The 17,555-nt window shown below is 41.5% G+C and overlaps 1 protein-coding gene across 1 annotated transcript in view; it reads left to right on the plus strand.

The window, feature by feature from the left end:
• LOC120872594 (LIM domain containing preferred translocation partner in lipoma) overlaps positions 1–17,555 on the plus strand; it is a 741,069-nt gene that overhangs the window by 186,355 nt on the left and 537,159 nt on the right. The gene's annotated exons all lie outside the window — the stretch shown is intronic.

A 17,555-nucleotide genomic window follows, 5' to 3' on the forward strand; every position in this document is an offset into this window, starting at 1 on the left:
CTTGGAGAACCAGTGTAAATGAATTAGAACTTTGGCAGAAGATTTCATTCTTCTTGAGTTTGTCAAGAAAATGGAGACCAGTTTAAAATAAAAATAAGAAAACATAAAATTTGTTTAGGTGTTTAAGAAAGCATAAAAAATTTTAAATTTGCAAGATGTGTGTTTTCTTCTGCAGATAACCAGTTGATATCTGTACTTCCGAGCTAACTCTGCTGTGTTCTCTGTAATTTTCTGGAAATCTTAGCCAAAAAGAGGCAAAGTAGTCACTATGGCGTTCCTAACTGCAGGCCCTATAGGATAGCACCTTTGTGGAAGACTTAATATCAGTATTTAAAGTTCTGTAAACATTTCTCCAGATGAATATTTTGATTATCTCTTTGGTATTTTCTTTACATGATCTTGAACATATATATATATATTTTTTGTGTTTGTTGGAGTCTAGTTGATTTATAATATTCTGTTAGTTTCAAGTGTACAGCCAAGTGAATAAATTATACATACACATATATCTGTTCTTTTTTAGATTCTCTTACTATATAGGCCATTGCAGAATGCTGAGTAGAATTCCCTGTGCTATACAGTATGTCCTTATTAGTTGTCTATTTTATATATAGTAATTTAAACATAATTTTAATTACACAGGCCTTTGAGCAAATTGAGGTTTGTTGGTACTGGCTCATATGTGCAGGAGTTGCAATTTAGAAATGAGTGAAAATTTTGGTGTCACATTAGTATGGTTTTCAAACCTAACACTCATCATATACATTGAATAAGAAGACATCATGTATGAGCAAGGCCCGTGAGGGAACGTATAGACTGTGAAACTCTTCTATGAGCAGATCAGGCCTATATGCCATTTGTGGTATTCAGATTTTATACTCGTTTCTACAAGAAAGTTACTAAAAAAAAGAAAAGATGGTAGCCAAAAATATAGGAGTGGGTCCTGCCCATCTTTTTGTTCCTGTCTAGTACATAAAATGCCCCTGCAAAAAATCCTTTCTTATATACTTCATGTATTTTCAGGGATAACACATCAGAAACGAATGTACTGTAGACAGGTGACAGCATAAATTTTGGTAGCTCTGTTAGGCAGATATCTGTTTGTTCATTTAGTAGCTACAGTTTTTATATTAACTTTCCTCCAAATGCAAATTGTTAAATATTAATAAAATACTTTTTGAAAAGTGGTTAACTATACCCCTGCTTCCCCACTGAAACCCGTTTGAATGTACAAAGAAGAGTTTAAGCAAGGCTAGAAAGGTTATGACAAACTGCTCTTGAGAAAGGAATTTCGTATATATTTATCTATCATCTATGTATTATCTACCATCTATCTATTATCAGTCGTCTATTATCCACCTATCTATCTATTCATCTATCTTTTAAAATTATTTAAGTGGATTTGGTGTGAGGAAAGAAGGATAAAAACTTCTCAATAGCCTTTGGATGATAGAGAAGTAAATATTCTGAGAGCATACTACAAACATTTAAAATAATCTTATGGTAATAATTGATGTCAGTGTCAGTAATGAAGAAAGAATAACAGTTTAAATAAGTAGTTAGCTGTGTCAACAGGTACCCACTTAATGAGTGTAATCATTGTTTTTCTCGGCTTTCAACGTTGATCCACTGACTGCGGTGTGTTCCCTGTCCCACTTCCAAACCAAGTCTATTTAAAGCTGTACTTCATGGAATCTGAAACTGTATACCCTGTTTACTATTTAGAGCTGATACCCAATGTTCTTTAACAGGGAAGATCTTCCTTGAGTAAGAACAAGCTTCTGGCCTTTGGTAGACCGTTGATTATCCTTGTTTTCCATGGGGTGATTCATTAGCGAGGATGAATAATGCCCAATTAATTCTCACAGACTTGTCTCTATTGCTAGAGTGAATTGGTTATTATAATTTGATGGAAACAGCTCTAGTCTGCCTTAAATCAAATAAATCAGCTGTTGTTATTTGAGGTGGAGTTAGAGACAGTAGTTATAAGTGAAATTATGTTCTTAGTTACCTGAATAGAATCTCATTGTTTGCAGGAGTGAAGTAATGCATTATGGATTATGTTCTATGAACCAGGTGTCATGAAAATCTATTTGTACTCCCAGCTCTGACTGTCATCTTGGGCAAGTCATTTTCCCTCTTTGGGGTCTATTTCAGCATCTGACAATAGATAGTGTTAGACCAGTTGGTCATGGTGTTATTTCTAGTCAAATGTCCTAATGTTAATTGCTATGATTTTATTTCTTGGTCAGTTCTTTTTTCCTCCTGCTGCTACTTTTCCAAAGTCATAGAGAGTCTAGTGTGAAAATTGTTTTTTTAACTTTTAATTCTTCTACATACCTGAAAGGCAGTTAATGATTTGAGTTTTAGATGGGACAGTGATTGAACATTTATGCATTGGTTGTGTCTCCCCTAGCAACATTCATTTTCTAGTTAGAAATCAAAAAAGTCCATTTTCCTCTATGTTTTTCTGCTCCATAATCTCGGTCTCAGTTTTAGAGGCTGTGGTAAACTTCTCAACTAGCCATATAAAGAGGTTCCTCTTCTGTTGTTTGACTTTTCTGGGATTGAGTCAGTGACCTGTAAGGAGAGGTCAGAATATCAAAGACAGAGGGGGCATTGAGAACCAATCTAGACAAAATTTTACAGATGAATTTATTTGCAAAGAAGAAATGGAGACACAGATGTAGAGAACAGACATGCAGATACCAAGTGGGGGAGATGGGATGGGATGAATTGGGAGGTTAGGATTGACATATATACACTACTGTGTATAAAATAGATTACTAATGAGAACCTACTGTTCAGCACAGGCAGCTCTACTCATTGCTCTGTGAGAAGGATATCTAAAAAAGAGGGGCTGTATGTATATGTAGAACTGATTCATTTTGCTGTACAACAGAAAGTAACACAACATTGTAAAGCAACTATACTTCAATAATAAAAATTAAAAAAAAAACCAGTTTAGCCAAATCCTTTCATTTCAGAGATGGACATTTTGGGCTCAGGGAGGGAATCTGATTTGTCTAAGGTATTAGTGGCAGATCCTGGGCTAGAATTCGGACTCCTTAGTTGCTGTTTTAGGAGAGGAATCTCTATATGTGAAATGTCCTTTCTCTTCCCAACATTTAAAAGGACATTATCTTTCAGACAAAACCAATCACGTTGCCAGCTCAGGGATGTGAGATGCCCTTCAAATATGTGGATGGCATACTTTTTCGTTCATTCCGTGAAGCATGGGATAGATGATTCTGGCTGCCTCTGCTCTCTGTGTTTGTTATTCGTCTGTGGTTCCCTTGCAGTTCTTCTTGACCCTGACATCACCACTGTTCCCTCCTGTCCTTTTCTAATCCAATGAATTATAGGATAAGTTCCTAACTGGCTGTATACTGTGCATAGTTGGGAACATTAATAAAGAGAAGACAGATGCAGGATTAATATGCAGGAGGACAGGAGAGTAATAGGCAACACAGTGAAATCTAGTTCAAGGCCTGCGGTTCCCAGTTGCTGGGCTACATAAGATTAATAGCAACATCTCTCATCCTTTCAGACCTTCTTTCTGCCTTGCTCTTGTGGGGCTGGGCTGGGACTGAGGAACAGCTGGAATGATCTTTTCCAAAACCAAACTAATGTTTTCATGAGATTTCCAGGTCCAGAGAAGAGAGCAATAATTATCCATCAGCTGGAAGATAACTTAGAGGCAACCAGGTCTAAACACTTACCTTGTACTTCATAATACTGATGTACAGAGTGTGGAAATCATTTTACTGGGTCTGAGGTTCAAATCCTGGCTTTACCTTATTTTCTGTGGCTTTGGTGAAGGCATGACCTTCCTGCCTCTGAACCTCACTTTCTCCATCTGTGAGATGGGAAGAGGAGGAGGAAGGTGAAATAGAGGATGTCAGAGGTTTCCAGAATCGTGATCCTGAGTCTCTGACTTGCCTAAGGTCCTGTAACAAGATTTTAGCCAGGCTGAATCTTAGATTCAGAGCTCCTTTCTCTGGTTTGGAGTGCTCATCATGAATACTTCCACCGCCCATACTTTCTAAACCGCATGCTCGTATCTTTCAGCCTTGTTTTATTAAGTAAACTTTTTCTCTCTCCATTGGCAGATCCCTCTGTCAAGGGACTTGCCTAAGGCAGTCATTATTAATTTGTGTGTGTGTGTTTAGTGGTAAGGGAGAGGATTATGGAATATTTGGAATCTATGAAATAATTAGAAAATACACATCTATATAGAATGTTTTCTACAATTTCATGAGGTTTGTAAACTCTCTAAAGGCCATACCTAGGTTCTAGGTTAAACAAAAGATGTTTTTCAGTGTGGGAAGTCTGAGATGACATTTTGATAACACATTTCCTTTGCTGTTGGATTTCTCTCACAATTCACTTATTGGTTTGCTCTGAGTGTCGGACTCATTTATGAGTGTGACTCTGGGCATTTATATGTTTCAAACTATTGAGTGATGTTTTAATATTCAAACTCTTAACTCTGTTCGCTTTATTCATTTATTTACTCTATCACTCAAATGTACATTTAACCCAGAATCTGCTAATCACTATCAATTTTAATACATCAATTCACTGAATCTCATAAAATAAAACAATACTTTTCCCACTTTTCATATGAGGAAACTGAGCCCAGAGAGGTTGAGTAGTTTGCCTAACGTCATATAGCAAATGAATGCAAAGTCTGGAATCAAATCTAGGTCTGTTTGAAAATATGTCACTGCATCTAGAGACAACAGGCTTCCCAGGTGGAGCTAGTGGTAAGGAACCTGCCTGCCAATGCAGGAGACATAAGAGATGTGGGTTCCATCCCTGGGTTGGGAAGATCCCCTGGAGAAGGGCATGGCAACCTACTCAGTATTCTTGCCTGGAGAATCCTATGGACAGAGAAGCCTAGCAGGCTAGGGCCCACAGGGTCACAAAGAGTCAGACATGACTGAAGTGACTTAGCATGCACACACGCAAGAGATAACAATGAATGTGAATAGGGGCAGTGAAACTATTCTATAACCCATAGAAATTCCTAGTGAAAAATAGTGGGCCCCTGAGGAGTACCGTGAATGTGCGCTCTGGGAGTTTAAGAGGGACAAGCTCACATATCCTGAATCTTTTATATGATAATTCATTCATTAAATGCTCTTCTGGTATCTTAAGTCAGGATAAGAAGAGTTGGGCAGTTGTCTAAACTGCATTAGAAATAACTCATGTTTTCTCTTTTCTTGCATACTTCGATCAGGTTAGTGGTCTGAGAGTCTCCAGTTTTGTAAGTGAGTGCAGGAGGAGGTGGTGATTATAGAGTCATAGAGCCCTGATCGCACTGCAAGTTAGCAACTGAATTGGAATTTCAATGCTTTGGGGAATCCGTTTGTTGTTTTCTCCCTGTTATATTGAGCGTGGGATTTTTACCAGAGATAGGCTTCTGGCCGTGCACAGATCAGCACAAATGCAGATGTGAGCAGCGAGAATTTGGATCGTGCCAAGAGGTAATGACTGCCACATGTGTGAAGCTAATCTCAGTGCCTGGTGACCCACTGTGAGTCTGTGTGGGAGCCCTGAGAATGAAGGCTAGTGTCAGACATGGAAGAGGCCTTGGAGGTTGTCAGAGGCAACACCTTCGGGTGGGAAGATGAGGCCCGGAGAAGGGGCAGCAGTGGGTTGATAGCAGAGCGAGAACCAGACTTCATACCAGTGCTCTCCAGTAACAGCGCCTTAAATTTCCTGTCTTCCATTGGCTCATGCCCCCACTGGACACTGGATTGGGAATTAAGTGTTATTAACTACATAACTTTGGAAGTATAACTTGATTTCTTTGGGTCTCAGTTTTGTTGTCTGTAAAATGAAAATCACACCCTATTGGCAGAACTGTTGTGAGGATAAGTGAAATACCATTGTGCTGTACACCACACTGAGGTGTTATCTCACATATGCTTAACAGTCCTTATCAGCCCAAGGAGATAGGTGTGCGTATGTGCTAAGTCGCTTCAGTCATGTCGACTCCGTGTGACCCTGTGGACTGTAGCCCATCAGGCTCCTCTGTCCATGGGATTCTCCAGGCAAGAATACTGGAGTGGGGACAGGTACATGTATCCTATTCTTCTACAGTTTCTACTTCCCAGCTTCGTTTTGATACTTTTCAGATTGTTGCTTCTCAGAATTTGGTCTGAAGACCAGGAATGTCAGCATCTCCTGGGAGCTCCTTAGAAATGCAGACCTCGGATCCCCTTCCAGACCTCCTGTTCAGAATCTGCATTTTAATAAGATTTCCCAGGGAGTTCTAGGCTCATTAGAGTTTGCGAAGCAGTTTTTCCATTGGAGACCAATTCTGAGTCTGTTGGCCTTAGGCCTCTGCTGACACTGACAGGGTTGGAATCAGTATTTTGGGGCATGCCTTCCCCATGCCTGGAGAGACAGGAGGGAGCCCTTGTCAAGCAGCTCTCTGGGAGTAGTGGAAGGCTGGGTTGCAGGAATCCAGCAGGCTTTATCTTTTCAACGCCCTTCATTTCCCCAGAAGTAGTATTCATCAGGGGTCAAACTGGGATTCGTTCCCAGGCTTTGGACTCCTAAAGTCTGTGTTCTTTGCATTACACCACCATGCCTCAGTCAAGAGGAATGCTGGGTCGTGTGGACCGTAACTCTTCATTCCCCATAGTGCCAGTATTTCCACGCTGGCTGTTTTACTCTATTACTCAATTCCTAGAGGGGAAGAATTAAAAAAAAAAAAAGAAAAAAGCTTGAGTTGAAAGCCAGGATCCTGCAGCTTAATCAGTTATTTTCATTTTTTAATGAAGGAGACTATTGTGAAATAAGTAATTATTAATTACTCAAAACTAATGAAATATTTTAGTTTCCTTGCTAAAAAAGCATATGGAAGCTAAAAGAAAGCATATGGGTGTTTTTCAGGAAGCATATTGGTGAATGGACGAATTCTGGCGGAGCCAGTATGCCTTTGCTGTCTGGCTGGGGCCATCCCTGCGTGCACTGGCATCTGAGTTCTCGTGTGTTTGGAGGGATTATTTAAAATTCCCATCTGATGTGTGCCTTAGGTTGCCTCTGGAGTTACACAGCTCTGCCTCATAAATCTTTCTGCCGTGTTTTCACTCTGCTGTTACTGGTGGAGTGTCACTCAGTATAAAACCTTTACCATCAGGGGGCTGCCATGCTCCTCCTTTCCAGATGTTTCTCTTTCTCTGCAGTGGCCCAAAAGGGCCTGCCCAGCTGATGGTTGGGTATAGAGACTTTGTTCACCTGACGGTTTACCATAGCATCCTTGGACCTCCTTGCTCCACTGAGGACCATCTGGGAGACTTCTGGGCCCCCTACTGAGTATCTGCACTGCAGACTGCTGCTTGTGAAACCAGAATGGCGATTCAAGTGCAGGTTCGCTCAGGGCTGTTTAAGCATCGTAGTGCATACCCTTTGCTCCTCCTCTCCTTTTCTTTATGTCTCTTCTCTCTTGCTGCGTGTGTAGATCTGGTAAATGGCTTGATGGATTGGGAGGTGGTTGAAACTCTTTTTGGCCACTCTGGTGATCCAGGCTTGTGACAGTTAGAGGCAGCATGCTATGTTTGAGAAGATACTTGGCTGAGAGTCAGAAAACCGAGGTGCAGATTAACCTGACTTAAGCAGCATTTACTTAGCACCTATGAAGCAAGGTCGCTCACTAAGACATGGAAGGGGGGAAGTGGCAGGTGTGTGGAGATGAACTTGATGCAGGGCCAGCCAGGCCTCAGTGTGATGTGTGGGCTCAGCGATGAGACTTCGTGAGTGAGAGAACGTGGGAGTTCTTGCTACAGGAGGTTTCTTATAAAAGCGGGAGCTGGAACTGGCTCTGAAGGATGATCGAGTGGACTTTGATGGGATATTACAGGGGTTCAGAGGGACGCTCTGGCAGGCAAGAATCAGCTTGAGGCAAGTCCCCAGAAGCAGGTGAATACCATCCCTGCCCAGAGAACTGGGCACAGATGACAGAAATGTGCAATTGAGAGAAAGCACTTCTTTTCTGGCAGACCTCTGTCTCCTCATCTGCGGAGCATACCCTTTGAACAGTTTGGTTCTTAAGAAGCCTCAAGACCTTCAACTGGTCTTGAGGCTACCGCATCTCCCAAGACCTACCCCATCTCCCATCCTAAAGCCAGATAAGCATTTAGCTAAAGGTTGGTCACTCATAGTGGCGATGGAGCAGGGCCCAGAACCCATGTGTCTTATTTCTGACTTCATCACTCTCTCTGTGACTCACAGGGCACTAAAACGATGAGTGGTTGGGATGAGCATTATTATTCTAGCCTTTAATGCATGAAACACAGAATTTTAAAATAATCTGCAACATAAAACAAATGAGATATTTCACCATTTTACATACCTTTTGACCCTTCCACTGGAGACCGTCCACTCTTGTAAAATGCTTCCTTCTTCCATTTTGCCTATGTGGGCTCTCCTTTCCTGCCTGAACAACCAGCACACATCTCTCCTCCTAGGGGAGCCATCTCTCTCCACCCCTTGGCTCAGTTAGTGTTGGACTTTCTTTTATTTTGTATTGCCACCTTTTAATATTTCCTCTTATCTCCCACCCACTATATATGTATTATGAGGGTTCTGAATCTAGGGACTATATTCTGCTTCTCTGAATTCCCTTTCACTTCTGGCACAGCACTGCCCATATATCATTCCTGATAAAGAAACACACAATTGCGTTCTTCAACCGCTTTCCCCTCTGCTTGGTGCTTGTTTTTGAGATGGATATGACACTTAGAGATTTATAGAATTTCAGAATGGGAGAGGAATTTAAAAATCCACTGTTTAGTTGAGCTCTGCCCCAGGGAAGAAATGGCTTACCCTGCTGTACCTGCCCAGTGAGTGGTGGGTCTGAGAGTGGCACCCTCATCTGATCAAGCAGGAGAGGGGTGGTTGAGGCCTGAGCTCCTGTTCACCCTTCGACAAGTGTTGGCTGGGTTCCTTCTTTCGATGGAGAACTTTGGGAGTAAAGGTGGTACCCGTGACACTGCTGCCGCATGAACCAGATGGAAGCAAGCAGACACTTACCCGGTGTCTCCTTTGATGTACTACGTGACAGGCCCATGGCAGGTGCTTTTGCATCATTTGGTTTAGTCAATCATTGTAAGTGAGAATTCCCCCACCCCTGCACGTGGGAGACAGGTTGTGAACAGGGCATTTAACCAAAGCTCTTTGCTGTAAATACTGAGGAGTGCATGGTGGTGGATAGATTTTTGCCTGATGGGCAGAGGGCTCTTCACACTCTCAGCTGTTCTAAGGGTAACTGATGGGGGACAATGATCAGAATTGTGGTGGGAAAACCTGGGTTCCCTGGAGTATAAGAGAGGATTCAGCGCTCTCTCCTCTCCCCTGCACATGCATCCCTGAGTCTTTGGAGGGATGAGACTTGCCTACCTCCCACTTAGGGGTTGGTAGTATTGGATTGTGCTTATTCTGGTTACATCTTACTCCTGCCTCTCCCTTGGCCTCCAGCCTCACTGAGTCTATTTTTCTATCACTCCTATTCATTCTTCTTCACCCTGCTCTCTCTGTCTCCTGAATTAACCCTGGGTGGCCTCAGGTTCCAAAGGCTCTCCGATGGCAGACTCCCCTGGACTGGACTGTAAAATGCTGGGGAAGACAGGACACGAGTCTGTTAAATACACAGTAAAAATAGCTTCTGATCTATGCAGCTCGGTATTAGGCGAGATGATATTAACGAGGTTTGAGTGCTGTTCTGAAATGTGGCAGCTGCACACGCATCTTGGCTGCTTTTCCTCCCTACCTCTGGCAGCTTGCGAGCAGTGTTGCCATGACACTCCTTGGGCTCTGTTTAGATCAGCTCTTTTCTGAAGGAGTCCCTGACCTTCCCCACAATAGAAACCGTTGATGTGGTCATGTCAGAGCCCCTCCAGGCGCCCTGGAACTGGTGGGCCCCCAGTTGTGACTTGGAAACTGCTGGAAGCTGTAGGTCAGGACACAGACTTTGAACGTTTAGGAACAAGAAAGGCTGTTAAATATCCTCTAGTGTCCTTTGATGAGGAGGATACTGAGCCTATTGAGTGAAAGGGACTTGTTCAAGGTTGCAGAGTGAAGTAGGTACAAGGCTGAGGCAGGAGCTTGGGTCTCCAGATTCTCTAATGTTCCGATTGTGCCACTCTTTCCCCTGCCTGAGGGCCCTTTTCAGCCCTGATGGCTGTGGATGGAGAGGAGACAGGCCTGGGGACATCGATGTCCCCAGGAAAGGGCAGAGGGAGTGAAGAGAGAGGAATGAGAGAAAGAGGGTTACGAATAGTGTGGGGGTGAAAGAGGCCAGAGTAAATGCCCCAGGTACCCCTCAGCCCATTCGAAGAGACTCTTTTCTATCAGGTTCCACAGGTTGGTCCACTGAGAAATAGGTGCTTACAGAAGCAGGGGAATAACAAGGTCATATTCTCGGTTGCTCCGAACCCTTCTCTAACCTCATATTAGACTTCACAAAACACTACCATTAAAAGCCACTGTCAGCACCACCGTCTTTGGGATACTTTATTATACAGTGTTGAGTATTCTTTAGAGAGTTCACATGTGAAGTGCTGTCTTCTCCACATTATAGCAGGATCTCAGGAGACAGAAACTGTGAGTCACATGGACCCTCCTCCCTTCTCCCTTCGCCTCGTCCCTCCTACCCTCCCTCCCTCCAGTCATGACATCTGGCAGTGACCTAAATCGCGTATGATGAGCATCCAGTAAATTTTTGTTGAGTTGAACTTAGTTGAATTTAGATGGCCTCAACATTTTTATTAATTGATGGAGTGGGTAGCCATTCCCTTCTCCAGGGGACCTTCCTAACCCAGGGATCGAACCCAGGTCTCCTGCATTACAGGTGAATTTTTTACTGTCTAAGCCACCAGGAAGCCCAACAGATGGTGGACATTGCCAAATAAAGATTTGGGGGAATAATCGTCTCATCAGTTTAGATTCAGCAAGATTTCTTAGTTAACTTTCGTGAAACTCAGTACACTGTCAAGTATTATTCTCATTTAACAATGAAGAAATGAAAGACGGGTGACCTGCTCCAACTGTAAGAGTACATGGTGGAATTTGATTTGTCTCTAGATTGTCTTCAAATGTTATGTTACTTCTACTCTACTGCAGTACTTATGGAGGAGTGATTTTTCCATAGACAGTGGTTCACCCCTCCATTGAGGAGTTCCAGCCTTTTAAGGTTATAACCTACCTCTTAAGAGTTTAGAAAAGTAAATATGAATTCTCGGATTTGAAACAGTGACTTATTATGCTTTGGACCACCTCAGGCTGATTTTTTTTTTTTTTAATTTTTTCTCTGTAAGCCAAGGGAAAAATAACACATTTCTGTATTCTTTAATTTGCTTAGTTTGAAATAAACTTTGAAATGGTATGTAATACTCTTTGAACTTTTAATACATTTGGATACATCCAGAATATGAGGGAAAAAGGCCTTCTGCCCTAAATGAATTGACTAATTGAGCTGTGAACAAAGTTAGACCTTGTTTTTGGTTACAAATGAAGGATGCAAGAAATTTTTGATGCTGTAGCTGAAGTCTAGGTTTTTGGTATCGATGTTTTGCAGGTATTTTTCAATATTTGCCATATTCATAAGATGATATACTTTATGCTTTCCTAACTCTCATCAGATTTGGATGCATTTGGCTGATAACACCCTGCATCCTTTCTGAAAAAAAAGCATAAATATGGAGTCGTCTTCCTTTTTTATGTATGTGCTTTGGAAGACCACACTTGTCTAATTTAAATTTCAGTACAGAGACAAAGCTTATCAGTAGTGAACATAATATCTTGATATATATATAGATCACATGTTTCCTTTTGTGTCTAACGTTCCAGGTGTTTAAGGAGGAGAATGAGTTGAATAATAATGGTATAATGTCCAGAGAGAAAGTTGAATACATAAAACAAATATGCTTGGAATCTATTTCTGTAGCAATGCATGTGTGAGATTAGCTCAGTCTTTTTATAAAGTTGTCTATACTTGAAAGTACATAATAACTTCAGAATTACCAGAGAAAATTGAAATCAAAACTTGGATGATTAGGGGGATGGATAACTTATCTTTTGTTTTAGAGCTGTAGGGAAAGTGAAAAGTCAGAAGAGTGTATGGTTTGGTGTTATATGGAAACCAAATAGTATCTGTCTATTTTCTTTGTGAAGAAAGCTTGGCTTGGGAATCTGAGTATTCTTTCAAACTTTCCCAATTACTTCAGCCCCCACTGATGCCCATACTTTGCTTCATTTGATTGAATCAGTTTACACTGAACAATGGCTTAGGAAACATGTTATTTATTATAAGCAATGCGCACACACACTACATAAATAAAGGAAAGGAGGAGAAGCAGCACCTGCATATGTGAAGCAATCTGCCTTGCTTTAAAACTGCATATGTGTGTGTCTTTTTGTTTAAGTAGATTGGGAGCCCCTTGAAGATAGAGAGATGTTTTGTACATGTTTGTGATAATGATTTTGTGAACTCAAGTGCAGTAAATCAAAACAACTTTGGTAACATCTTTTGGCTGGAGTCAATAGACTTATTCAGAGTTTCTGGAGAAGTCATTCTATTACTTTTGAAATCCCTCTGCTTCATAGACTTTCTGTAGAATTACTTTAGAAATCCATCTGCCTACTTGCAAGAAAAATGGATAGTTAAGTAGTGCAATAGCCTGTTTACATACTGGCTCAAACTGTCACTGTAAGAAAAGGTTGCATATATTCTAAAATGTTACACAGCTAGGAAAAATATACACATATAATATATAGAGTGACTATATATGTACATATATATACAATCATATATATATGATCTGTTCCTTGTCACAATATTTAACCCAACATGCTATTTACAGTAATGAATCAAAATGTCAGTTTTAAAAATATGAAGTGTCAAAGTGTTCCCACGTTGCGGGAAAGTTTGATGTGACAGTTTGTTAATCATATGACTATTATATCAAACGTGTCTCACAGTGTTTTTTGCTTGGTGCTCTTTCTTGTAGGCTCCTCACACTTTTTCAGTGAATTCCAAGTTCAAGTTACTAACCCAGGGAACACATTTGGGTTACGTGTCTCCCACACCTCACACAAATGCTGCTATGTTTTCCTCTACTTACAGCTGAATGGATTTAACATCATTTCAGAGTAGTTTGATTTTGTGCCTGACACATTTATGTATAGAAGCTAGAAGAAAAAAAAAAAAATTCCCTACTGTAATTTCGTTGTTTTCACTGCAAAACCATCACATGAAACCTTGATAGAATAGCTGTTTTGTTTTTTTTCCAAGCTGAGTTTCTCAAGGTATGATTTAGATGTCCTTACTCTTTGACCTTGGGTACATTTTTGAATTTTGCTTGGCACATTGATTATACCAACTTCCATCCTAATAAAAGAACAGAATCCTAGAACATAAATACCATATATATGGGAAGAGGCAGCATGGTTTCTTTCTGAAGTGTGGCTATGCTTCTTACTAGTTCTGGATACATGGATCACACTCAATCTTTGGGTCTCAACTTCCTCTGAAGAATTGTTAAGATTGAAATTAGATTAGATTAGTGAATTTTTAAATGCTCGCCTTCAAGGAGTCCAGAGCTCTGGGTGGATGAGATGAGAGGGTGCAGGGAAAGTGGTGAGGAATCTAGGCCCTTCTACCTGAACAACCCAATCTTGCATCTGTTTTTAGTTGTACATAATATTTCATTTTGGAAGAGGAAATGGCAACCCACTCCAGTATTCTTGCCTGGAGAATCCCATGGACAGAGGAGCCTGATGGGCTGCAATCCATCGGGTTACAAAGAGTTGGACATGACTGAGTGACTGATCTAAGTAAAAGGTTCTGCTGCTTAAAAAACCAACCTGCCCACCTGTTGGCAGCCACTCTACTAGGTAATCTAGAGTCAGCGTTCTCTGGTTCTGCAGCCCGTTTCCTGAGAGATCACATGGCAATCACACCAGCAGATCTTGACTCATCTGGCCTCAGGTTCTGCCTATGCATCCATGCAGCCTCCATGGAAGTCCTTACAATGGCAAAGCCTTCTCCATTGTGAGATTTGAGGGAAGAGCCACTAACTGAGGTCATATCTATGTCTGATTTTAATCCTTGCATCATTTTGGTCTTAGTAAACTTACTTTCCAATTGAGCAGATTTTTACATCAGCAAAAACTATTATTTAGAGCAAGTACAGACAAAAGAAGATAAAGTTTTGGCAGGTATTTTGTCTGCTTCTGGTCAAGGATGTGAATGTTATTCCTTAAACTGGAACATTTCAGCCAGTTTGGGGAGGAGGATGGGCACCCACGACTTGAGATTTTAGTTCACTGTTTATCCTCCCTCCTTCCACCCCATACATGTGCAACCACAACCGTCTTGATCCACTATGCAGGGCATATTCCTATGTATATGCCCCAGAATGATGGGGCAGGGAAATAAAAAGTTGTGCATTACAAATCAAGGAAGAGACTGTGAAGAATGACAAATGGTCAAGGGACATTAGCAAGACTTTAGAAAAGCCTTTAAGTGTGACCATAATAAAATCAAATTGGGAAAAATATATCTCATAGATATAAAAGCATCCTAAAAATGGGAAGGAGAGTTAATGTCTATTTTGTTAGACATTCAGAAGCATCATTTTCAGATTTCCTCAGGGATCAAATTATAGGATTGTTTTAATTCTCCTAATATCTGAAATTGTGAAGGAAGAGGATAGTCAAATCTACAGTTCTGTTGTGACACTTTCTTATGGTGAAATGCCCCTTTGGTAACAGAATTCATAAAAACAGTGCAAGTGCCCAGACAGAATGTTCTTTTATTAAGTCACTTATCAGCCACTGGGGATGCACCTGGGTTTATTGGGCTATGGGGGAGGGATGACCCAAAATAAGTGTTAAGAATAATTAGAAAAAACCTAGGAGTGATTCCTGACTGGTTCCTTGAAGGATCTGGTGAGATGAGGCAAACTGCTCTAAACCAATTTTGAACTCTAGAAATACAGTTTTCAATGGAATAGGAAGTATTTTGTGTGTTGTTGCTGCTGCTGCTGAGTCACTTCAGTCGTGTCCGACTCTGTGTGACCATTTGTACTGCAGCCTGCCAGGCTCCTCTGTCCGTGGGATTCTCTAGGCAAAGGTACTGGAGTCGGTTGCCATGCCCTCTTCCAGGGGGTCTTCCCAACCCAAGGATTGAATCCAGGTCTCTTGTATTTCAGGCAGATTCTTTACCGCTAAGCCACCAGGGAAGCCCCATTTTGTGTGTAGTCTTGGTTAAAATAGACTAATATAAAAATACATATTCAAGGGATGGAGAGGATGACGTGAGGGCAAGCCAAACACGTTTGCTCTCTTGTTTATTTACTTTACTTTTCCAGGGGCTACGTCCGCCTCTCTTCTTTATCTCCTTGCTGGACCATAAGGACCAGAATTGAGAGCCTTGTCATGCTTCTTCTCTGATTCCAGTTGCCTAGAGTCACTCCTGACTCATCCATGAGCTCAGTAAACATTTACTGAATGAATGAGTGATATTGAAAGATAGCCCTTATTGAGGAACTATCATGATATTACTCGGGAAAATTCTGATCTGGCCACTTCCAAACTCTCTAGGAGTTTTACTAAATACTTACTGAATTAGGCATCATTGTGAGCACTTTGCGTCGTTAACTCTCTGAATCCTCACACCCACCCTCTGAGGAAGGTATTGTTATTACCACCATTTCACAAATGAAAAATTGAGAACAACATATCCAAGGTCATAGTTCATGAAAGGTAAAACTCAGGACTTGAACTCAGGTAGTCTGTCTTCAGCTGTCTTAATCACTATGCTATGTTGTCTCTGTACTATTGGTATAATTATCCTGGCCTGTTCTTCCCAGCATGTTATGAGGCTGAAACAAGATGATAGGTAGGTTGAAAGTTTTAGAGAAAGGTGAAGCAACTACTGAAGGGGAGACAGCACAAAATAGCTTTAATCTAAATAGAAAGTAGAAAGTTGCTGAGAAAATTCAGAGAAGAAAAAGAATGATCACCTCTAATTGGCGTGAAGGGGAGGGGATTAAGGGGTTCTTGGGGTTGGCCTTGAATGAGTGGGATTTTGATAAAGGGGGATATTTTCTAAGCAAATAGAATGGACAATGGAATAGAGGCACTGATGCACAAGGTGGTGAAAAAGAAGGCATCAGTTCACTGAATGATCAGTTCGCTGTTTTGAAAAGATCAGTTTAGTTTTAGCAGATCCTTTTCAAAACAGTGCGCACTAGGGAACAGGGAAGGGAAAGGGCTTGTGGAGGAAGAGGAGGATGTGGAGAGTAAGGTAATGAATGGGAAGATGAAAAAGCATAACCAGTAACTGCCATCTTCATCTCTCTGGAAGTCGACTCTAGGCACATAGATGACCCCTGCCTTACCTAGATCATGCTTTGACTCATTGCTTTCTTGTGTGTGGTCCATAAGTACTAATCCAGGGAGATACCCCTCTGAAAAGATTGGTCCCCACAAGCCTGGAGAATGCAGCATACTCTGGCGCCCTCTTAGGCATTGACTATGTATACATTAGCTTGTTAAATCTTTCAGGAAGCCCTGTGGGACAGCACTCAGCTGGCTTGCAGTTGACTCTGGAACTTGGTTTCTCCCTGTGAGCATCAGTGAGTAGACACACTCTTGGAGACCACGAGCCCACCAGCTGGGCTGATCTGTGTCCACAGTCTAAGATGCATCTGGGAGGAGAAGGAGACCCGCTCTCAGGGCAGCCTGAAGTCCCATTATGAAAGGAGAAGTTGCACAGAGCACTCTGGCCTGTAGTAATGGTTATGTGTCATTTAGAAAGAAAGCTGTGCTCAAGATAACCTTGAGAACCTGCAAGCCCTCTGAAAAAGTAAGAGTGAGAAGCAGGAAGTGAAGGAGCTCTAGTTCTTGAAATGGAATGTGGCTGAGGGCGATGGTTTGCCACCATGAGACCTCCCCTAGCAGGCTGCCTTGTGAACATTTATAAGAAAACACCCTTCAAGTCAGTGAGCCAGCCCTGGAGAGGGCCAGGTACCTAGCTTACTCTCACATGTTGCATTGGTCTGAAAGGCAAAGAAAGGCAGTGGAATGTAGAGTGTTCGCTCCTTGACGATACCATATTCGGAGTTGGGTAAAACTACCTCACTTAAGGGAGGAGATAGTGTGTTAGTACTTAGGCATTTCTTTCCAGAACGTACCTGTTACCTTTTTTTCCTTTTCTCTGGTCTGACCTTAACTTTCAAGCATCACTTTTGAAATTTGTCACTCTTTGGAATCACCTGGAGCATCTCGCCCTCAGAGGTTATAATACAGGAGGTTTGAGAACACAGTGTGGGAGAATTTGTATTTCTAATAAGCTCCGAGATGATTCTGAAACTGTCAGTTTGTGGGCTCACTTTGATTAATGTGCCTTTAAAGTATAGTTCAAGACCCTTGTTTTCCAGGAAATTTAACTGATTGTCTTCACCCAAAGTGGTTTCTTTCTTCCTTTCTCTTTTTCTTTCCTTCTCTCATATTCTAAGGGAACCCATCACAGGCCC

The sequence above is a fragment of the Oryx dammah genome, unplaced genomic scaffold, assembly GCF_014754425.2.
Source record: "Oryx dammah isolate SB20612 unplaced genomic scaffold, SCBI_Odam_1.1 HiC_scaffold_2, whole genome shotgun sequence".
Taxonomy (NCBI): Eukaryota; Metazoa; Chordata; class Mammalia; order Artiodactyla; family Bovidae; genus Oryx; species Oryx dammah.